At 43.2% G+C, this 18,362-nt stretch overlaps 1 protein-coding gene across 2 annotated transcripts in view; it reads right to left on the bottom strand.

The window, feature by feature from the left end:
* AFF3 (AF4/FMR2 family member 3) overlaps positions 1–17,925 on the bottom strand; it is a 630,275-nt gene extending 612,350 nt beyond the window's left edge. For both annotated transcript variants that reach the window (XM_023211385.2, XM_023211386.2), the window contains exon 1: positions 17,801–17,925. The gene's annotated coding sequence lies outside the window, so the exon portion shown is untranslated. The remainder of the gene's footprint in view (positions 1–17,800) is intronic.
* Between the last annotated feature and the right edge of the window lie 437 nt (positions 17,926–18,362).

Below are 18,362 nucleotides of genomic sequence, written 5' to 3'. Positions count from 1 at the left end.
AGCAAACTAAAATGTGGCAAAATTAGAGCATAAAGACAAAAAGAGAGAAATTCCACTGAATCTTCATTCTGGGAACCTTGATCGGCCCAGGGGTCATGACGTTAGACATATTAAAAAGAACACATTCCTAATACATGACTTAATCAGTCAATGACAGAATCATAGCAGCTTGTTTGCAATTTCAACACAAAAACAAAAAGTAAACATGTATCTGGATATGGGACATGAATGGTGAGGATAGAAGGTGGAGAAGTGGAGAGGGCCATCAATAACTTTATCTTTTAAAGTGGGAAATAAAGAGACATATTATTGAAAGTTGATAAAGCGAGAAATGGAGATTTAGCATAACACCTTACATTACAACAATAAACACAAGAAGAACAGAGATAAAAATGCAAATGTCAGACCCTGGGAATGTCCAAGATTCTGGGAGGAGAGGGGTGGTATTATGGAGCTATATCCTCAACTTTCATATTATGGAGTCTGTAAATATCATCTATTATTGACTAATGAAAAAAAAAATAGAAGTGTAAGCATGTTGTCTATGTGAAGGCAAGACCAGAAGAATAGAGAATGGAAAAATGGAAACAAGCTCACAGAGTGGGGCCCATGCCTGTCTCATTTGTTCAACGTTGTATCCCTGGAGCCTAGAATGGTTGGGTGCTGGGAATACCTGATTAATGAATGAATGAAAAGAAGTTCACCCTGGGCAATGGCATTGGAGGTGGGGAGAAGGGCCAGGGGCTGTTGCTTTCCAACATTGAGTAGTTGCACATGAAAGTATTATTTTGGTTAAAAAAAAATTGTAATTGTGAAAACGTATGGAAGAATGGGGCATGCTGTGAAGGGGGTGGTCACCTTGGGGAGGGGAATGTAGGAAGAGCTCTGGAGGAGGAGCCAGCATCCTTCAGAGGAGGAGGGAAGGAGAGGAGGTGTTCCCAGCTGAGGAAATAGTGTGGAGACTCCAAGTGGAAGGAAGATAGATCCAGGTGGCTGGAGCAAAGCAGGGGATGGGTGACAGGCTCCGTGTGAGCCTGGGGAGGTAGGCAGGGGCCAGGTCTACGCAGGCATGATAGGCCACATTCAGGATGCTGATGAATTGCTCAAGAAATGCTCTGTGCACACACTTGGGACCAGGGTGCCATGACATTCTGTTCTTAACCGATCAGGAATGGCCTGGGCCTTTGGATTTGGTGTATGGGATCTACTCACTTTGAGCAACCAAAAAAAAAAAAAAAGAGAGAGAGAGAAGAAAATGCTACCTATTAGATAACTGAATAAATAGAGTGTGGCCAACTTCTCACACCCATCCTGTGCTTATTGTGTGAGGTGAATGAGGTGTGCTGGGAACGCCGGGGAAATGGCTGGATGTTCTCCTCACCAAGGTGTTGCTGTTTGTCAGGAAGTTGTGACACTGGTTTAGCACGGAGGCAGAGAAACATGATCAGGACAATTTAGGTACTGATCAGTGGCAAAGCATGTTCTGTTCGAGAAGCCAGAGGAGTGTTTGCTGGGCTCTCAGGAGCATGGGGCCAGGCCAGCTGCCAAGGATAATTGTAAAGATATGGGCTCTATTCTGAAGAAGTGCCCATTCTTAGAAGACAGAAATAGATGTGGATGCACACAGATCCAGATTCTCACAGAGCACAAATGCTGCACGGGGATTAGGCTTGGTGCACTGGGAAGTTGAATTAACTCTTCCAACCCACTAGGGTCCTTGTTAGTGCATCGAAGCAGTAATTTACTCAATGACAAGAGTTCACGTCGTTTTCTAAGGCACTTAACTTACTCCCAGGATGTTGGTTGCACACCAGGGGAATCCAACTCACTGATCTTTAATACTTGTCATAATTATTTTTCTTTCAATAATACTATTTCCCCCCTGAGAAACTCAAAATTATTACATAAGAAATGTAGAAATATAAGTGTGTGATATTTTTTAATAAAATGTAGTCAGTGGCCCCAGGGAATTTTTGTAGCAAAAGCCTCTCAAATCAATTATATTTTCTCATTTCTGTTTCCAATAATTGAATATTTTATTTCTATATTTATTTAAGTTCCTTCAAAATGGAAAGGTGGAGTTGTGTTGACACACTGGGAGAGGAGGGTATTATTAATTAAAGTTGTTTAAAGTCTAAGATGGAAACAGTGCTGATGCATATAAATTTGTTTCAATGAGCTGTCGGCTGCTCTGTGAGGTTACAGAAATATTATTGGCAATTCCAGGTGGTAGCACTATTATATGCATCATTCCATCCTCTCTGGGAGGTCCCCGGTGGTGGCCCTCCGAGAGGCATTATCTCATCATCTCTAGGAGGTAAGTCTGCAATCACAGTTCATCCAGTCAGAGAAAAAATGACCAATGCTCCCCTAGGTGTTTAGTGCCCATGACTCAGCTGTTTAGAAAATCCAGGATTACAGGCTGCATTTGTCTCATTTTAATCCGAATGTTCAGTCCTGCTCCCTCCCTCTGTCACTTCAACTGGCCCTCATTGTCATGTACCTCCATTGTCTCATCTGATTCTAACATTCCTGCTGTGATGTGGGTGGGGGTGAAGGTCATTCCCCTTTCACCGGTAAGGAACACAAGGTTCAGAAAGGTTGAGGACATTTGCCCGGGGTCACAAAGCTGCTTGGTGTTGGAGTCAGAACTAGCCTGGGGGGGAAAGTGGGTCTTCTGGTTCCTTGTGGGCACTTCCTGTGGACTTTCTGACCTCCAATCCTGTTTTGCCTGACCTCTCAGTTTCAACTGCCCTTCCATGCCACTGCTGCACAAATGCTCTGAATGTTTGAATAAACAATCCCTGAGAAGAGTAGCCCAAGGAGGCCCCTGCCCAGAGACTGATGAGTTACCCAGAGGCCTGGAGAGCTCTCGGGATGGCAGACACTGCCTGCAGGAGTTGGCATTCGTCAGAAAACAGTTCTTCATGGAGTGGGTAGATCTTCAACCCTGTCTGGCTAGCTCCCTTTCTAAGCTGGAGGTGTCAGAGGCGCGTGAACCAGAGCAACTCCATCTTGAATGGGAGCTGGGTAAAACGAGGCTGAAATCTACTGGGCTGCATTCCTAGACATTTAAGACATTCTAAGCCACAGGATGAGATGGGAGATCAGCACAATATACAGGTCCTAAAGACCTTGCTGATAAAACAGTTTGCAGTAAAGAAGCCAGCTAAGACCCACCAAAACCAAGATGGCCACAAGGGTGACCTCTGGTCCTCCTCACTGCTACACTCCCACCACCACCATGACAGTTTACAAATGCCATGGCAATGTCAGGAAGTTGCTCTCTATGGTCTAAAAATGGGAGGCACGAATAATTCACCCCTTGTTTAGCATATCATCAAGAAATAACCATAAAAATGGGCAACCAGCAGCGGGGCTGCTCTGTCTATGGAGTAGCTATTCTTTTATTCCTTTACGTTTTTAATACGTTGTTTTCACTTGACTCTGTGGACTCGCCCTGAATTCTTTCTTGCGCAAGATCCAAGAACCCTCTCTTGGAGTCTAGATCGAGACCCCTTTCCTGTAACAGAGGCTCCTTTAAAACAGGTTTGGATAATACCACCCCTAGTTCTCTCTCTTTCCTCTAGCCCAGCCTCATGGGGAAACCTCTCCAGAGGCCTCTGATTTTTTTCTGTGGTTGGTTAAGGAAGACCAGAGTGACCTACTCAGGGAAGTTAATTTCAGAGGTCAAGCAATGACTTTCCTAGAGTTTGCCTCTTCAAACTCATGCCACTGGAGATTAATAAATGTTGGTTATTGTTATTTGGCCCCAAGGAGGCTTTGAACACAGAGAATTATGACCCGAGTGCCTAAGTCAACCCCATAGCCTTAGATCGATCCACTGTGACACCAGAAGGCGAAATGGGATACAAGGGTAGAAATTATAAAGAGGCTGACTTCAGTTTGAAATACAGGACTTTCAAGTAATTAGAACTCTTTGAAAAAGGAATGGCCCTGTCAAAAGGTTTCATTGCCAGAAGTAGTTAAAGAGAGTTGTTGACTACCTATCTAAAGTGCTGGGAAGGGAGAGGACGGTTAGAATAGATGACCTCTAAGGTCTCAGCACGGAGATATTTAATTTGTATATCCTTCCTGTGGACACATATCCGTGTCCTGGAGTACAGAGGGAGGGAGTGGGGTCAGAGGTCAGGGCCAACGGTCAGGCGGCTCCAGAGCATCTGTCTCTGGATACAACACAGGCCCACAGCTCATAGGCCTGGCCACCTTCTCAGTTCCCCTGATTTCACCAACATTGTCACCATTGACTGGCTTAGCAGCAGCAACCACTTAACATAACCAAAAGATCTGTTTTGATGAGATTCTGGGATAAAAAGCCTGAATGACTTTTCCCCTCGAATCATAGGAAACCGCAGCAGAGATATCACTGTGTCACTTGAGTGTGTACCTGCTTGCCAGTCACTCCGGATTGATGCTTCCTGATGTAAACAATGGCTGATCGTAAGGTTTGAATCATACGTGTGAAACTCCATGCAAAACAAAAGCGATTGGGTATTTAGGCAAAAACATCAGTTTAGTAGTTTTCCTGGCAAATGTCCTATAACTGAGTGTGTGTGTGTGTCTGTGTGTGTGTGTGTGTGTGTACATATTCATGTATAAATCAGTTTGCTTTACAAGCAAGTAATGGTCAGGTCATTCTGCTGAGCAATTTACTCTCTAGGAAACCAGTGGGGCCTGTGTTACATGCATGCTTTTTTACAGGTTACTCAGAGCCATTTAGAAAATTACTATTGTGCTTCACAAAATGGCCCACCAGCCTGAGGAATTAACCCTCTTCCCAATACGTCTAATTCACTTGTTCTTCAGGTAATTGGCACATTAGAGCTGATGCAGGTCCAGTGTCTATATAATAAAAACAGCTAATTTTTACTGAGTGCTTAGCATGTTCCTGGCACTCTAAATGAATTGGATACAGCCTCAATAAATCCTCACAACAACCCAGATGAGAGTTCCATTATTGTCCCCATTTTAATGGAAGAGTAAATTGAGACTCAGAGAGAAAAGTAATTTGCTCATGGTCACATAGCTTCTAGTGCCTGGCACTTAAGAGGCACTCAATGAGTGATGATTAATATTATTTTATAGTAGGAGGCACAATTGGGATTTCAGTCCGGGTCTAACACTCGATGAAGCCTTTGCACTTGGCCTCTATGTAGTCCTGCCTCATACAATTCATACTGTGCACAAAAAGGAGGCATGCCATGGCCAAGTGCTGCCAGTGGAAATCCCTGTCCTAAGGGAGGCATATTGTGTATGTCACGCTTTCAGTAGCTCCCTGTCAGTTGGCATCATGTGGCACGTAAAGCAGAATGATTGAGATAGGAGTCTCCAAACTCAGGTAGGGTGCATAGAAGTTTCCAGAAGTTCATCAATTCATTCAGTGTTAGTGCAACCTATGGCTAGGTTCATAGCTTGCAGATGTCATCCTTCCTAAAACTGATGTGCCAGAGAATGCTCTGTAGGCAAGGCTCCCTGCCAGCTCCAACTTTCTGCACCCCAGGTTTCTGCCAGACCAGATACTTCCCTCATCTGCGCCTGTCCTCTGCACAAAAGTAAGAGACGCCTGCTATGAAGAGTGCATCCAATGGGCCCAGGGCTCAGTGAGATGCCAATGCGTTTGTGAGAATTAGAAAATAGGTTTCCCTTTCTCGGAGCAAGTGGAGTGTGAGCTGGATTTTAGTCTCCATGCATGGGCTCAGCCGTGTGCCCACAGGCACATCACTGCCTGCACAAATCTTAGAGCAGTGTATTGCCCAAGAAATAAAAGCCCCTGGGCACCAAAGAGGCAGTTTCAAATACTGATTTCCAGGAAGCCTCAGAGTATGGAGTTTCCTGTAGTTCTTTTAGGAGGTTTGTGAGCAAAATCACTGGCTGCAGTGTGGGTTGATGAGATCACTGGGCTGCCATCGCAGCTCCCTGGGGCATGAGCTGCCTCCGGGACAGCCCCACAGAGATAGCTTCATAGAGACACTAGCAATACCTCAGGCTTCTCAGCTGAGATGACAGAGGGCACCTGCCAGGCCAGAAGGTTAACCACTCACTCTTCATTTCTAAACAAAGATTGTCAAGCATCTCTTAAAGTACAAAAATATAATTGCAGGCCAGACAACAATAAAGATTGAATAATAGACTCATAAAATTAATGGTCAGAAACTCCATAGCAATATTTCAGCTCCACGTTTCTCGAGTCCCAGATTCTAAACACCCTACTTAAAAAACAAACAACAAAAAAAGATGCACTCAACATTCCAGCCACTCCTTAAGAACAGGGCAGCTTACTAATCCTGGGAAACTCACACCTGGGGACAAAGTTTATTATTGGTTTAACCAAACTGAGAAAGTGTTGGTGTAGTCTGTCCATGGTGCTTTCTCGTCCCTTCAGCTACTTGAATGAGTATGATTTTCAGGTTAGTATTAATGAGATGATGTAAGTGCAGTTTTCCTGGGAGAGGCTGCCTTTTAAAACAGATTTCTCAGAATTAAAGAACTTCTGCAGCACCCTCTCCATTATATATGTGAGTCAAATGTTGATATAAAGCAGTGTGGTCGCCAAAGACTACCACACACCCCAGGGACCTAGGGATGAATGAGTGAAAGAATGAATAAGCATTTTTTTTTTTTTTTTTTGAGATAGAGTCTTGCTCTGTCACCCAGGCTGGAGTGCAGTGGCGCAGTCTCGGCTCACTGCAAGCTCCACCTCCCGGGTTCACGCCATTCTCCTGCCTCAGCCTCCTGAGTAGCTGGGACTACAGGCGCCCGCCACCTCGCCCGGCTAGTTTTTTGTATTTTTTGGTAGAGACGGGGTTTCACCATGTTAGCCAGGATGGTCTCGATCTGCTGACCTCGTGATCCGCCCGTCTCGGCCTCCCAAAGTGCTGGGATTACAGGCTTGAGCCACCGCGCCCGGCCAGATAAACATTTTTAAAGTTCCATCTGTGTGTCATGCATGGCATTAGAAGGTAATAGTAATGTGAAAGGCTAATGTTTGTTGAGCACCCACTATATCCCAGACCTTGTTCTAAGAAGGGTTCATGTCTTTGCTCATTGAATATGCCATCCCCTTTTACAGAACAGGTAGCTGGCTCACCCTCACTCAGCCAGGACATAAAGGAGTCAGGGTGGGATGGAGGGCCTGCCTTGAGGGGTACACTGCTCCCAGCTCCGAGGGAGGACCGGCCCACCACACACTCCACCTCCTTTGGCAGAACATTCTTACTCCACATCTTGGAGAACTGGTTCCCATCTAAACCCATAGGTTGTACCTAGGACTCTGCTGTTGAAATTGAAGGATGCCTCAGTGAGACAGTAGGAATAAGTTCAGGAGATCCATCGCACAGCATGGGGACTACACTTGATAACAATGTGTTATATACTTGAAAATTGCTAAGAGAGTAGATTCTAAGTATCCTCACAACACACACAAAATAAGTAAATGACAAGTAATACATAGGTGAAATAGCTTGATTTAGCCATCCCACAACATATACTTGTATCAAAGCATCATGCTGTGTGCCGTAAACATAGACATTTTTCTCAATCAAAACATAATTAAAAATAAACATAAATAAAAATAAAAATAAAAATAAGTAAAACAAAATAGTCCAACTCTATGGACTCTATGTGTTTATGAAACCACAAAACAAAGCCAACACTACTAAAAAGACAAAGAATGTAGTTAAGTCTTATTTTCTGCTTAATCAAGAGAAAGATCAATAAGACCTAATAACTTCATGAAAAGAGAGAAAAGAAAAAGACTAGACAAATTTAGAGAAGTTTCTTGCAAAAGAAAGGGTGCGATACTGTTTTTTCCTCTTCATCCTCAGCCTTAGTTGAAAATTAAGTGAAGTATCAGGGCAGTGTACATACTCCAATGCCAAGTGAGTAACCAGAACCTTGCTGTGCACTACGGTAACCACATGTGGCTGCTGAGCATCTGAATCGTGGCTAATCTAATTTGAAGACTTAGTGCTCAAAAAAATGTTAAATATCTAATTTCCTGTTTTTATATTGATTGCACATTGAAATGACAATATTTTTTCTTGTTTTGGATTAAGTACAATGTATTATTTAAAAAATTTAAAAATTGAATGATGCTGTTCTTTTCAAATTTGAAAGGAGAAATTAGGTCAATGGGTTGGGTTTTCTCAATGTTCTTTTTTTTTTTTTTTTTTTTTTTCAGATGCGGGGTTTTATTTTTTCTTGCAGGCTGGAGCGCAGAGGTGTGATCCGCTCACGGCAGCCTCGAGCTCTTGGGGCTCAAGCGATCCTTCCACCTCAGTCTCCCATAGCTGGGATTACAGGCACGCACCACCATACCTGGCTGTCATATTTTAAAAGACTACGTTGCTGGCTGAGTGCTGTGGCTCACACCTGCAATCTCAGCACTTTTGGAGGTTGAGGCGGGAGGATCACTTGAGCCCAGGAGTTGGAGGCTGCAGTGAACTGTAATCACCACTGCACTCCAGCCTGGGTGACAGAGCCAGACCCTGTCTCTGAAAAATAAAATAAAATACGAGAAGTAAAAAGGATAAAAAAAAAAAAAAAACCTGCACTCATCCACAATTCCATCCCTGGAAATACCCACTTTAATGTTTGAATATGTATCTCCTGGTATGTATGTTTCGTTGTTTGTTTTCTAACCAGAGTGCAGCCATACTATACATACTACTTTTTTTTTTCTTTTAGAGGCAGGATTTCACAGTGTAGTCCAGGCTGGAGTGCAGTGGTCATTCACAGGCATGATCACAGTGGCCTACAGCCTGCAACTCCTGGGCTCAAGCAATCTTCCTTTCTCAGCCTCCCCAGCAGCTGGAATTACAGGCACATGCTACTGTGCCTGGCTGTCATGTATTACTTTTTAGCCAACTTTTTTTTTTTTTTTCGCTTAATAATATAGACCGGGCACAGTGGCTCACACCTGTAATCTCAGCACTTTGTGGGGCCGAGGTAGGTGGATCTCGAGGTCAGGAGATTGAGGACATCCTGGCAAACACGGTGAAACCCCGTCTCTACTAAAAATACACAAAAATTAGCCAGGCGTGGTGGCGGGCACCTGTAGTCCCAGCTACTCGGGAGGCTGAGGCAGGAGAATGGCATGAACCCGGGAGGTAGAGCTTGTAGTGAGCCAAGATCGTGCCACTGCATTCTAGCCTGGGCAACAGAGCAAGACTCTGTCTCAAAATAAATAAATAAAATAATAATAATAATAATAATAATAATAATAATAATAATAATATAAAGGGCCCATCTTTATATTTCAAAAGAAATATGTTGTCAGGATTTTACATGACTGCATACTATTTCATTGGACTAATATGGTACAATTTGCTCAAGCCACTCTCTATCTTTGGAAATTTAGCTTATTTCCACATTTTTGCTGTGATGAAACACATTATGATAAATATCTTTGCACATACACCCATCAGGAGAAATATCTAGTTTTTAAGGCTTTTGACAGCTACTACAGGAGATTACCCACAGGAAAGTTTGTACCAACATGTATTCATATAAGCCTTATATAAAAATATGCATTTTCCAACAGTAATACCAGCATTAAAATTTCATCAATATTATTGTATTTCAATGTGTAGCTTTGGTTTACTAATAAAGTAAAATTTTTCTTCCCAACTGCTTATTAGGCATCTGTATTTTTTTCTGAATTTATTTGATGGAGCTCCTTATATATGAAGGACAGTAAGCTGTCATTATATATCGAAGTATTTTTCTAGGTTTGCTGTTCATCTTTTTATGTTTTTGTGGCATTTTCGACAGAGTCAAAGCTATCCTTATTTTCATTTATACTTTATTTATTTAGTATCAGGCTTACAAAAACCTTCCCCATCCCAAGATCATTTAATCTTTACCTGAGTTTTTCCTAGCAATTTTACAGCTTTCTTATCTCACGTGATGATCCTTTTAGAATTTATTTTGGTTTAATACACTAGGTTTGCATCTAGTTTTTACTCTCCTCTCTACCACCCATAGCAGTTAGACAGCATCTCAGTATCATTTACTGTATCGTTATCCAATCATTCATTTATTCAGCAAACAGTTTATCTAAGGCCCACGATGAGCAGGCATTGTTCTAGGTCCTTGGGATACAAGAAGGAACTTTCATTCTAATGGAAACAGCAGATAATGGCAACTAAATATATATATGGTAGATGGAGCTGAATGCAGTGAACAGGGAGAGGCTGGCTATTTTATACAGGGTGGCCAGGGCAGCTCTCTCTGAAATGGTGGCATTGGGCACAGACCTAAAGGGAGTGAGAGGTGACCTGTGCGTCTGGTGATGAGCTCCAAGGTGCTAGGCCATGACATAGGAGTGTTCAAGAAATGATGAAGAGACCGCTCTACCACAGCAGTACCACAAATAAGGGAGAGAGCACTAGAACAGTTCAGAGGGGTGACAGGAGCCAGCTCACATAGCCCCTGATAGGTCACAGAGAAGGCCTTGGATTTTGCACTGGGTGAGGGTAGTGGATTGTATTTCCCAAAGACGACCACAGCGGTGCGCGTGAGCTCTCTTGCCATGTGACATTGTCATGCCTCCCTCAGGAGGTGGAACCTATCCCTCATCCTCTTTGAGTCTGAGCAGGCCTGTGACTGCTTTGGTCAACAGAAGATGGCATAAAGGCTGCTGTGTATTTTAGGAGCAACTCCTAACTGGTATGGCAGCTTCGGCTTCCTGCCTCTTAGAAACCGATCACAACGTGAAAAGTGCAACCATTAAAAGAAGGCCATTCTGTGAGAAGCCCAAGGCACAGGGAGAGCCCTGGAGAATGAGATGCCACATGAAGAGAGATGGCACCCAAGGAGCTGCAAGGCACCACACATATGAGTGGAAGGGGATCCTCCTGCTCAGCCAGCCCAGACAACCAAAGACCCAGATTCATGACCCATGACATCTTGAGCAAGTTCAGAAGGTTGTTTTGAGCCACCATGGTTTAGGGTAGTCGGTTATGCTGCAAGGGGCAACTGGAACAGTGAAGTAGGGACCCACAGGAGAGTTCTGAGCAATCATATATTTTGACTTAAGTGTTATAAGAATTCCTCTGGCTCCGTGCTGAGAACAGAGTGAAGGAGGGAGAGTGTGGAAAGAAGGAGATTACTTTGGAGAGCAGAGGAGAGATCATAGGGTCCAGGACCAGGGAGGTGGAGGCTAAAGTGGTAAGAAGTGATTCAATTGTGGATGATTTCAAAGAACACAGAGATGGGATTTGCTGATGGATTAGCTATGGGTTGTGGAGGAAAGAAGCTAAGGATGGCTTCAAGGTCCTAGGCTGACACTGGAAGAATGAAGGGGCTTTGTGGGGATGTGAGAAAACTGTGGGAGGAACAGGGCTGGAGTTAGACAAATGAGCAACTCTGTTTTGGACATGTTAAGATGTGAGGTTGAACACACATTCAAAAGGAGAGACTAAGTGTTGTGGGAGAGCTGGGTCTGTAGTCGGGAAAAAGTCAGGGCTGGGAGATGTAAGTTTGGGCATCGTTGATGTTTCATTGGTCACAGTGGACCAGATCATCTGGGAGCAAATGCAGATAAAGCAGGGCCATCCAGGGACTGGGGCGCTTCACCAGCCGGAGATGTGGGAGAGGTGGAGAAGGCACCCAAAAGAGAGACTGAGAAGGTGCAGTCAGTGAGGTAGGAAGAGAGGAAGAGAACGATGATCTGGGAGGCAGAGGAGGAAGGTTTCCAGAAGGAAGGAGTGAATGTGTCAAATCAGTAGAAGAATCAAGTCAAATGAAGTCTGACAATTCTCACTATGACTGTCATCATTATTGAAATGACTGATTCAAAAAGGGGCTTTTCCCATATTCTAAATGGGCACATGTGGGAGTGTGTGTGCACATTCACACTTTCCCTTCTCCCCCATTGATCTGTTTATCCATTTGGAGCTGTGTGACCACAGAAGCTTTTGTATCTGACAAAACAAGTATCACACTTTCTCTTTTTCTCATCTTTGTTTCAAAAGTATCCTGGTTATTCTTATCTAAAATTAATTTGAAATTTGACATTTGAATGTTATCAAGTCCTCTCCCTCTCCAAATGCAGTGGAATGTTAATTTAATCTTTTAAAATAAAAATCAGTTTGTTGAGAGTTGATATTGAGTGTTCTACTTGGTATATGTTGCCATTTATGTATGTTTTACATCGCTAAGTAGATTTTATAGATTCTTTTTATATAGGTCTTGTGGTGTTTCCTCTTAAATTCTTTTCTAGGTATTTAAATTTTGATGCCTTTTATGAATTGTATCCCATTTCCCCATTGCATTTTCTTACTGGCCTTTTTTTCTGCCATAAGGAATCTATTTATATACAAAGAATTCTATTATTTTGTATTATTTTATAGCTGATACAAACCTTTATTATTTTCACCGCATGGGATCTCACATGTATGAAGTTACATAACCGATGTATAAGGCTGTCCTATTCTCTGCTTGTAAAATCATTCCTAGTTTGGAGAATGGGATTTAATATGTCAGGATTTCATGGTGTTTCCCAAAAAACTTCATGATTTCCAGGTGCTCTGGGAATGACTGTAGCCACACATCTCAGAATGTCCCAGATATTCCCAATTTCAAAGATTTTTCCCTTTGTTAACCCATGAGTCAGACCATATGTCCTTTGATCTTTGCTTCAGAAAATATTGTCATGGTATTTAGAAATAGGGACAGCCAGGCAAAGTTGTAACACATGGGATGCTTTTCCTCTGAGCCCCTAGCTTTCCTCTCAGTATTCTCCCTGGTTATGTGCTTCTGGTGCGTGCATGTGTGCATGTGCACACGTGCATACACACACAAACACACACACACACACACACACACTCTGGCATCCTGGAGGAAAAGGATTTTATTCAAATACAACCACATGAACTGCCTGTACAGCCTAGACTCAGGATCGCCCTAAGGGAGCTGGCATGGGAGGTTTCAGAGCTGGGCAGACTGGGCGAGGACCCCTCATCTGTGTTTACTGAGGGTCACTTAGCCTCTTTGAGCCTCCGTTCTCCATAGGTGAAAGGAGTGTATCATATCTGCCTTGCAGCGGTGTTGTGGGACTCAGAAAATGTCCGTAACATCCATGCCCAGTGTAGAGTAGGAGCTGGGAAATAATACCCGTGACTGTGATTTTGTGAGGTGTTCCAGATAACTGGTCAGGTCTTTAAGAAAATTCCTTGGGCTTCATACTCCACTCCTAGCTGTGGAAGCAAAGCAACCAGAATGAGAATGCAGGAAGCATGGGGTGGCCATCTGCCAGTTCTCCCTTTTGTATGCCTATCTCTGCAAACAAACCCACCAACGGCTAGATTGCCCATGATAACAAGCCAGCCTCCACTCAGAGCTCACTGTGCAATGACAGTGTGGAAGACATTTCTGATTTTTTTGCTGTCACCACCAACTATCTACCCTTCCTGTTACCACCGCAGTCTTCCTTCTGGGGATGCCTCACTACGCATAGGTGTGGGAGATAGGCCGGAAGTCTAATGGAGGGTCTACCTTTCCCCAGGGGGCAGGTGAGTGATCTAAACAGGGGTCGTCACTCTCTTCCCTCTCTCTGGGATTTTAAATAAGTGACATCCCAATATGGGGACAATTGAGGTCATATCAGTCACTGTGGCAGCCACATCATGTGGCCCAGGCTGTTGCCACGTTTCCATTCCTGTGGTTCTTAATGGTTTTCTTACCTTTGCTTGCCGCTCTATTTTAAGTCAGTGAGCCCCCAGTATTGTTCCGCTCGATTGACATTTTGTTCAGCATAGCCTGATTCGGTTTCTGTCTTTTGCAACAGGAGCACTGTCTGATACAACCACACTCCAAGAGGAAAATAGAAAAAGGGAGCTCATACCACTTAAAAAGATTTCTCTTTACTGTGGTCATCATCCAGGGCTTGGGAGAAAGTGAAATCTTAAAAGATACCAGTATGCCAGGCGCAGTGGCTGATGCCTGTAATCCCAGCACTTTGGGAGGCTGAGGGGGGCCGCATCACCTGAGGTCAGGAGCTCAAGACCAACCTGGCCAATATGGTGAAACCCAGTCTCTACTAAAAATACAAAAATTAGCCAGGCGTGATGGTGGGTGTCTGTAATCCCAGCTCCTCAGGCGGCTGAGGCAGGAAAATCACCTGAAACCAGGAGGAGGAGGTTGCAGTGAGCTGAGATCATGCCACTGCACTCCAGCCTGGGTAACAGAGCAAGACTCTGTCTCAAAAAAAAAAAAAAAAAAAAAAAAAAGACACCACGAAATGGGACACAACAATTGAGTTGCAGTTATGCATCATCCCATTAGAGAGGATTTGGGGGTAGAATGCCTTTCTGTTTGCCAATTTATCATCAAAGGGGCGAGAGGATAAAGAGGTGGAAGGGGAGTGGTGAATATCAACTTATGCAACCACCACTCAAACACAAACTCTTTGCATCCTTTTAGGAGAACTTGAAACAATTTCAATTTTCAGGATGGGGAAAAGTAAAAGCCCTATTTGCCCTTTCTCTGTTCTTTATCCATGGTCTCCACATTGCTCCTTGGCCCTAAGAAAGCTGCCACAAAGCATTTTACTCGTTATCTGATTGTCATTCTATTTAACATGTCCCCTGGTCTGCTGGCTGATGGTAGTTTAAGCAGGATCTAATTGGTAACATATTGCCAATTGAATTAAGTGCCATATGATAGAGATTTAAACCATGGTAATTTTTCTATAAAGAAAAAATCTGTCAACGGGCTATAGTCGAGGAACAGCAATAAATCAAATTGTCATGTTTATTAGTTATTGCAGGAGTCTAGTTGTCTTGTATTCATTATAACCCCCCATTTTTAGCACAGATAAAAGCTATAAAGAGGAATATCTGTGCAAGACGCTTTTTAATAGGTTTATATTTGTACACAAACACCTGCTTGTATTTTAATGATGAGAACAATGGTGCCATTTCACTTTGAAAGGAGCATGTATTTTTAGCTGTTTTCTGGATGAAGAACAATGTTTTTAGTTTTTGGCAAAGCTATGTTTTAAAACATTGAGAATCAACTCACTAATAACCAAAAAAAAAAAAAAAGAGGCACATGAAAGCAGAAATGAGATATGACTTGTTTGTCAGACTTGGAAATACTAAAAGAACAGATAGGATGATTGCACTAAAGGATTTCTAGAACAGTCATTGCAATTTAACTTGTAATATTCAAAAACTGGAAATCAACTAAATTTTCATATATGGGAACGGTTGTACAAATTATGGAACATCAGTTCCAGAGGGTGCAAATGGGTCATTTGAAAGAACAAGTTAAATCATACCTAATGGCATGTCATTAAGAACCAACATTATTTGTACTTTTCCTTTCCATTTAACTTGCCTTTACCAAAGGTAGATTTCAACACATTTTCCTTACATGACTCGGAAATAATATAACAGCATTTTACATATGTAGACTCACTGAGCCCTCATAAAACCCTGTGAACTCTGTAGGACAGGACATTATAGGACACTTCACAGTAAAAGACGTGGCAGTGCAGAAGAGAAAAGTTATTTATGGCAGGGTCCACAGCTGTCAACCTTGATAGGCAGGACATCAGACTACGGGTCCTTCCTCTAAGTGGTGGTGTAGAAAAGATGGTTGGAATTTGGAAACCAGCATCCAGCTCCTCACCATGCCTTCAGCTTTCACTGTGACTTTGAACTTGTTTCTTAAACTCTGAAACTGGACGTCCTCACCGGTCACGTTTTGTTACTACTTGCTTTGTATCCTGGGTGTGACGCGTGGGGGATTGGGACACAGGATCTAGAGATGGCCAGATCCCAATGCTGCTATTTCCCAGCTCTGCACTCTTAGGCTACCTACCAGTCTCTCCTCTAAAATAAGCATAATCGCAATGGCTCAGATACAACAACGAAATGTGTGTAAAATGCCGAGCGCCACGTCTCACACCTGAGAGGCACTGAACGCATGTGATGTACTATCATTTGGATGTCACCGTCCCATGTGCCTATTTCCTGGTTTGCTGTACAAGATGTGTATGAGTACATGTGATCGAGCCCCCAGAGCTCCAGAGCAGGTTCCTCTCACAAGCAGGCCTCGTAGGGAGGGGTGTTCTGTGCTTTTCCTCTTTCCTGCTCACTACTTGTCTGTAGCTGCAGTGTAAGGACTGTAATGTCACTGCTCTGGCCTTAAGTGTCACCTCCCAAACCCATTTTACACACACCATCTCCCACCTTCCACCTTTCCCAAACTTTTACCATGTCCCTTCGAGTTTCATGGCTTAATTGTACAAAAGATAGTGATGATGATAATGATGATGATAATGACAATGATAACAGCTGTTAATACCAATGATAACAGCTGCTAATACTTACTGAGCCCTTTCAATGTGCCAGGCACTCGTCTAAGCACTTTGAATGTATTAGCTTATTTAATTCTTACTTAAGAGGAAAGACTACTATCTACTATTGTACTTGTGTTACAGATGTGGAAACTCTGATGCAGAGATGTATAGTGACTTGCCCAAGACCATCATGTTAGAGTGAGGATTTAAACCTCGGAACCTAGAAAATAAGCAATGTATATATTTTTCTATTTTCTGAATGCAAATCAAATATAAATATGCATAACACAACTAAACACTAAGTGAAGTCACGCCTAGAACAAGGGAATAGCAGTTGACAGAAACACAACCAAAACTAAGAATACTGAATGTCTGTATTACTTTCACTGCAATCATTTCACTTCAACAGTGAGTTGGGACAGCCCTAGGTAGAAAGGCGCTCTTGTAGTTAGAACATTCTTAAATTCTGCACCAAGGAACACATACTTTTAATAACGGCAGAGACAATATTTTTGGTGGATTATTTAGTTTGCACGATCAACATTCAAAGAATGAGTTTACCACCACTTTGTTATTGTAAACACTTGGATTTTAGCTACCTGAATGATCCCCCCTTTGAATAAAAGGAATTATGAAATGCATGTGTAGACATTATTTCATTTTTACATTTGTGAGATTTGAATAGCAAGGAAATCACATATTAGGGAAAAAAACCCTTTGTCTTACAATTAGTTCTCTTTGGTTTCAAAAATCCGGTCACTGTGTATATTGCATTATACCATGTGTGTGTGTTTATATACACACATAAACACACATACACACAATGTAATGTGTATAAATACATGATGTGTGTATTCACACACACATACATAAATACACACATATACAATGTTCCATCCAAGGAATACAAAGATAGTGCTGTTAGCCCCTAACAGTGAGGAGGTCATTATTCCAAGTCATTTCTGCAGGAGTGATGGTGGCCTTAGGTGGAACTGCCCATGCTTTCTCCTTGTGAGCTCACTCATGGGCCATAGACTAGCATCCAATCTGTGGCCATGTCATGGTTTCTTTTTCTGAGGTTATAGCTAATGGGCCACATGAGGTTAAGACACACTTTTCATAAGGCCCCAGCCAGCATCATACATGTGTATGTGAGCATGTTCACACCCAGGTTATGTCTTCTTTATGTGCACCCTCCACCACACAAACACACATGCACACACACACACTCTCACGGCTTTAGCGACCAATTTTGGTCATATCCCATCTCTTCCTTCTCAATCTCTCTGACTGTTCACCAGGGCCTTGACCATCTCGGTGAGGCTGACCAAGCATGCTCCCCACTGCCCTGCCCAGTGGAGCATGGGCACAGCTACTTGGAGTGCCACCCTTCAGGGCACAAAGTGGGGGCTACCTCTCTTCCACGCAAGGCATCCCAGAGGGCCCACACGCCCTCCAGTTTGATCTTACCTCTCAGCTCCCGTTCCTTTTCTTTCTCTCCCCAGTAAATTGTTGAACGTCTTTCTTCTGAGGCTGAGCGTGGAGCTGTCTTCTCGCTGGCGAGCTTTCTGAATGGCACTTTCTGTACAAACAGGAAGAGCATGTGTGGTCACAACCCAAGTGTGCAGGTGTTGATAGAGGATGTGAAAGTGTGGAGGCGAGTGACTAAACCAGATACCCAACCGGCCAACTCTCACTTGTGGCAGGGCCTGGTCCAGAAGGCTGGAAGCAGGAACCTGGACTCTACTCTGGGGAAACCAACTGACAAAAGCAGAGGACGGTGGCCATGGAGGCCAAGGAAGAAGGCCCTTTGACTCTACTGCTTTCTGACCCTATGCGGACCCCGTAAAAGAATCCCAGGAGCATTTTGGAATCTCTTAGATATATGATTATCAGGAATATTGATTTCAATGAGCTGCTTAACTTGTCCAAAGCTCTGCTGGTTTACCAGTCTGTCTGGGCATCCAAGAGATCAGGACCAAAGGCTCATCCTACCTCAGGACTGTGACAAATCTTCCAGACCTTTCTAGAA

The sequence above is a fragment of the Piliocolobus tephrosceles genome, chromosome 15 (genome assembly GCF_002776525.5).
Source record: "Piliocolobus tephrosceles isolate RC106 chromosome 15, ASM277652v3, whole genome shotgun sequence".
Lineage (NCBI taxonomy): Eukaryota > Metazoa > Chordata > Mammalia > Primates > Cercopithecidae > Piliocolobus > Piliocolobus tephrosceles.
The sequence above is the reverse complement of the archived record's forward strand: the minus strand, read 5'-3'. Positions and strand labels throughout refer to the sequence as shown.